Genomic DNA, 5,731 nt, shown 5'->3' on the forward strand with positions numbered 1-5,731 from the left:
AAAAAAATATTATATTTTGTTTTTGATTTCTCTGCGTACCAGTACTTTTGTATTGACCCCCTTCCCTCCCAGGTTTGGAGGCACAGTTTAGGGGTCCAGATAACCAGTAGATCTCTTCCGACAGATTTGCAGAATCAAGTGGTGAGCCTTCTATATTTCGGAAGGCCAGATATCTGTCAGTTCATTTATCATTTAGTAGTTTTGGGTCTACTGGGGCCTTGTCCCAATTTTCAGACAGTAATTTGTTTCAGTCATGTATTAGAGATTTCGCAAACGGTTGTTTAGATGTCGATAGATGTTGTGGACATTATTTCCCCTTTGTTGATTTCATTTGATTTATGACCATGTTTTCCGTAATATTATTTATCTTCCGCATATCTTATTATCATATGAATTATGTGCATGATTACCAGATAGATAGGGGTGTTTCGGGCCTTCATGGTTCGGAATGCTCGTCACGGCCAGGGCCCCGGTTTGGGTCGTGATAGAGCATTTGCCTCGAAGCATAGCCCAACTTGGTGCTCTTCGATGCTTGGACTTATCACATTGCAAGAGGCTTACACAGCTGCCAGAATTTCCAGTTCAATTAGATATAATAGAAGCAGACTGGACAAATTATTGGATCTGTAATTCGCTATTTCGGAATCTCTCATTATTGCAGCACGACATCTCTGCTTCAGATTCCTTGTCGCTTAGAGTGATTACAGGTTGGCGGTGGCATGGGATGCCAAGGTTCCCATACCAGGGAATTGATGGTGTATCGGTCTCTTTGTCTGAAAATTGGTACATACATGATAGCTTCTTGGGATTTGCTGTATGTTATCATGGCATATTAACTGACATCACGGCTCACTTTATTCCCTTATATGATGATGGGATGTCGTGCATCACACGGAAACTTGTCTTATCCAACCACTCAAAATGTTCTCTAGAACGTAATGGTATTCATTTTTTCTTGATACCTTTTGTTGGTTTATGGGATATTTCTAAGGCAAATGGAAAAACGCCAAATGACTATAGGCACATCATGTTATTTTCCTCCGAAAAAATTAAGTATATATTTCGTTTGTTGTATAAGATGAACTAGGAGTTTAGGCCTTGTTGCAAATAAAGGAAAATAACAATGAATATTGCCTCGGGACAAGGAGGACCAGATTTGATGATAGCGAACACCATGATGAAGCCAGTTGCTCCTCTTCTAAGAAACAAACATCAACTGCCAAGAATATAGTAAGTAATTGTTTTCTTTTTGTTGTTAGCTGCAAAGTCTTCTTCCGAAACTGATCAATTTTTTCTTCCGTTGTTCCCTCTTTGTTTCCCCTATTGACAGGAGCTCATTGATGGGTGATTTACATTTCATCTTGTCTCCATTTATGCTGGATTAACCAAGGTAAGTTAAAGACTAACAACAACAACATACCCAGTGTATTCCCACCCAGTGGGGTCTGGGGAGGGTAGAGTGTACACAGTCCATTCCACTACCTGAAGTGAAGTAGAGAGGCTGTTTCCGATAGACCCCCGGCTTAGAACCAATAACAATATAACAAACACAATACATAAATGCATATAAACTTGTACAGTATGCAAAATAAACTACTGATACTGGTGTCACGGGCTCCATACCATTTACTAGAAACCAAGCTCTGGAACTTCAAAGACTTCAAGGCGCGTTTATGAAAATGGACGTGGTTGAGCTTGTTGTGAACTCGTCCAAGGGAGTGTGTACGCTGTGACGTGTGAGCGCTGACCTGAGGTGCTCAAAATACACCCCAAGGTTGCCCCAAAACACTCCACACCCGGCACTCCTTCATTAAGGGTAAAAGGGTCCTTTTGCCAACCTTTTGTAATAGACTATTTAAAGTGTGTCCTTTAGTCTTGTTCCTTAGTTAGCTTATTCTTGAAATCACTTGTAATATTGAACATCATTTTCCTCTCAAGAAGAGAGTAGACCACCAAACTTTTGAACATCACACGTGAAAGGTTCCACTTGTGTTGTGAAACGGCTAGAAACATGAGTGCTTGAGTGAACCGAGTTCCTCTTGTGTTCACGTAAGAACTTGGTGCTTTTCAATGTGATTTGTAGATGTTTTAGAGTTTTATACACCCTTTAGTTTCTACATTTCGTACTCTCCTTGTGTCAAGTTACCTACCTTTTATTGTTTTCTATTTGTGTTTGATTCTAGTGTTGTCGTGTTGTCGTGTTGTTGTGGGTTTAGGCGTGTTGTTGTTGACTGTTTGCGGACTGTTTTGGTGTTGTAGATACCGTATGGTATCAACTACCAACGTTAGCCACAAGATAATACTAAAACTATAAATCCGAAACCATAGGCAGCACTCAACACCTACGAACAAGAAATTCCATACACAAATACATAACACTCCCCTGCTATTACCGACACCTTCCCACTCCCTAACCCTCTACCTAATCGGCATCCTCCACACCTTCTTATCAAGGGTCATGTCCTCCGTAAGCTATAACTGCTACATATCATGCCTAATCACCTCCCTCTAATATTTCTTTGGCCTACCTCTCCCCCGCTTAAAATCATCCATAGCCAGTGTCTCACACCTCCGCACTGGCGCATCAAAACCCCTCCTCATCACGTGTCCGAACCAATGTAACCTCATTTCTCGCATCTTGTCCTCCACCAAAGACACTCCCACATTTTTTTAAATAATCTCATTCCTCACCCTATCCTTTCCGGTCTAACCACATCCACCACAACATCATCATCTCTACCACCTTTAACTTTCGGATAACACTCCCCTCGATACAACATAGCCGGTCGGACTGCCACTCTGTAGAACTTACCTTTAAGCTTTGGGAGCACCATCTTATGACATTCTTGAAACCCAAATAAGCAAAAGACAGGATTTCAACTAAGGGGATTCAATATTCAAAGAAAACTTAATCGAAGGGGGTTCAACACCTACTATAACCACATAAAAAATAATTTTAATCATGTATAAATAGTATATTTTTCCGTCAAAGGGGTTCGGACGAACCCCCTAAAGAAGGTTGGCTCCGCCGCTGCATTCTTGAACACCCAAATAAGCAAAATTCGGTTTCTGCACACACACACACACACACACACGAAAACTCACCCAGTAGGGAGTTTATCAACATAGCTAATAAGCATCTTAAGTTTACTTCCACCTTCAGAAGCAAGTCCAGCATGCATCTCAACACTCATAGCATCAGCCACTTGCCTTAGTTTTTCTACTGGAGTTGCACACTTCTCCTCAAACTCTTAAAACATAACAATCCCTTTTTCCCACTCACCACAGTTCTTCATCCTCCTCTTCATTAACAAAACTGCTGCAGTACATACAAATGCTACACACAACCAATTTTCCCATTTTAACTAACAAATTTTTATGCTTTAAATAAGATACTGGAATCATGCAATGTCAATTCAATTAGTAGTCCCAAATCAATTATTTGAAATAAGTAAACTCTCAAATGAAAATATAATGATACAAATTGGGGAATTTACGATGATATAAAAGCCACTATTTCATTAATGGATGCCAGAAATTTATTCTGCCGTTTTGAAAAGATCTTAAGAAGTGCTTTTCCACAGGGAATAATCTAAAAACATAGATTTGATACCATGAAAAGTAATGTATAACCGTGCTCAAATTTCCTTATGAACGTCTTCTTCTTACAATTTAACTGGCTCTAAAACAGTTTGTTCAAATGGATTATGTCATTTCTTTAACTAGTTTAGCACCTTTTCAGTGAGAATCAACGACTAGGATTTCTCCTCGGCAATCAATTATCATATTTGTTTTGAGGTATCATGGTTTTTTTAAGCAGATGAATACTTCAATGCTATTTTCCTTTGTTCTCATTTTCATGTCGATAGGTAATGATCATGCTCTAACTTTAGCAATACACTTTTGCCACATGTACGGTACTTTCTTATATAAGGGAAAAACGAACTTTCTACACTTCCATATCATCATTCCTTCAAACTAATCTCGTATACTCTCCATCAGAAACTGATGCTCACCTTTTTATGGGAGAAATAATATTCATTAGTAGATGAGCAGGCCTCTGCAGAGAAAAGGCAAAGTGCTATTACAGCATATAAATGGCAAATAACTAGCTGTGGTAAAGTTGAGGTCATATCATCTGTCAAATTTCTTGCAAAAACAATGAGCGATAAATAGTTAAGTGAAAGAGTTACTTGGCAGCTCTTTGCTATCAAGACTCTTTGCACTAATTAATGATTCAATCTGATGTTGTGATCGCTCCTTTAGGATTAGGAATAGGCTGTTTTTGAATCTTTTGGATTAGAACTTGGGTACGCGATAATTCATTCTTTTAAAATATAATCACCTTTCCATTTCTGATAAGTAGCTTGTCCAAATCCATCTGCAGATGAATATGTGCAAGACAAGAAAACTTTGCCACAACAGCTGGATGAAAGAAGCATTGAACCTACTAGTAAGTTCCCTCACATCAAAAGGCAAACGGAGCAAAGGAGAACTATTTCCAGTAATCAAACGTACCTCCACCGATAGAGCAACTATTCTTTCATTGGGATGTAGAGCTCAAATACTTTCTCGGCCACCACCAAGATCTACCGAAGTAGCATAGTTCTTTATCGATTCCAATCCACTGTTAAATCTGCGTGTGGTAGCAATACGAAGTACATTTTTATCCTCTCACAATTAGAGTTGTGTGACATCGCATAGAATTAGAATCAAACAAGTTGTGTGACTTTTTCTGCTACCTTGGAAAATTTACAATTGAACGAGCAATTCAATTGCAGAGAAGAGAGATGGGCATGCATTGGTTTTTGGACTTTTGGAGGGAGGTGATTCGACTGGATATGGAGCAATTACAACTTACTGAAGACATGACCCTAGATAGGAAGGTGTGGAGTATGCATATTAGGGTAGAAGGCTAGTTGCAAGGTGTGCTTTAATTTGTTTTTGTTGTCCCTACTAAAGTCGCAACAAAATTTTAAATTTTCGGATGTAAATAGTGGAAGGAATTCTGAATTTTTTGCTACTTTTTGTGTCTGCTAGCCCACGATTTGGGGGTGGGTTTGGTCTTCGAGACAAATTTGCGTTAAACTTCTTGATCGGTCCTCTAATGGCCTATTAAATGGATCAAATTTCTTTGGCAGGCGGGGGTGCCATTTTCCGAGTCAAACGGGCAAAGCGACAGGAATTGTGGGTTTTTTGCGACTTTCAGTGGTCGTTAACCCACAGTTCAGGGGGTGTGCACGGCCTTGAGAAAAAAGTTTTGGGTGAAACTTCTCGGGCGGTCCCATGATAGGCTATTAAATGGATCGAGTTTCTTTAGCGGGGTCGGGAGAGTCATTTTTCAAGTCAAACAAGAGAAAAGGCAGGTATTGCGGATTTTTAGCGACTTTCAATGGGTGTTTGCCCACAATTCTGGAGCAGGCTTGAGCTTCGAGAAAAATTTTGGGCGCAACTTCTCGAGCATTCCCCCAATGGCTTATAAAATGGGTAGAGTTGTTTTGGTGGGGTCGAAGGAGCCATTTTCCAATCTAAATGAGCAAAACAAAAGAAATTGCAAGCTTTTTGCCACTTTGGGTGGGTGTTAGCCCGCGGTTCAAGGAGGGAGAGGGTGGTGTGCTCAGGCTCTAGTAAATTTTTGGGTGAAACTTCTTTGGCGGTCCCTTGGAGACCTATTAAATGGATCGGATTGCTTTGACGGGGCAGTGAAGCCATTTTCCAAGTCAAATAGACG

The 5,731-nt window shown here is 40.0% G+C and overlaps 1 long non-coding RNA gene across 1 annotated transcript; it reads left to right on the forward strand.

The window, feature by feature from the left end:
- Window positions 1-431: 431 nt before the first annotated feature.
- On the forward strand, window positions 432-4,997 carry LOC107871700. The gene is made up of 3 exons (XR_007048107.1): window positions 432-1,230; window positions 1,331-1,390; window positions 4,388-4,997. It is a non-coding gene; the product is annotated as an uncharacterized LOC107871700 (long non-coding RNA).
- Window positions 4,998-5,731: the final 734 nt, after the last annotated feature.

This window comes from Capsicum annuum, chromosome 12, assembly GCF_002878395.1.
Source record: "Capsicum annuum cultivar UCD-10X-F1 chromosome 12, UCD10Xv1.1, whole genome shotgun sequence".
Taxonomy (NCBI): Eukaryota; Viridiplantae; Streptophyta; class Magnoliopsida; order Solanales; family Solanaceae; genus Capsicum; species Capsicum annuum.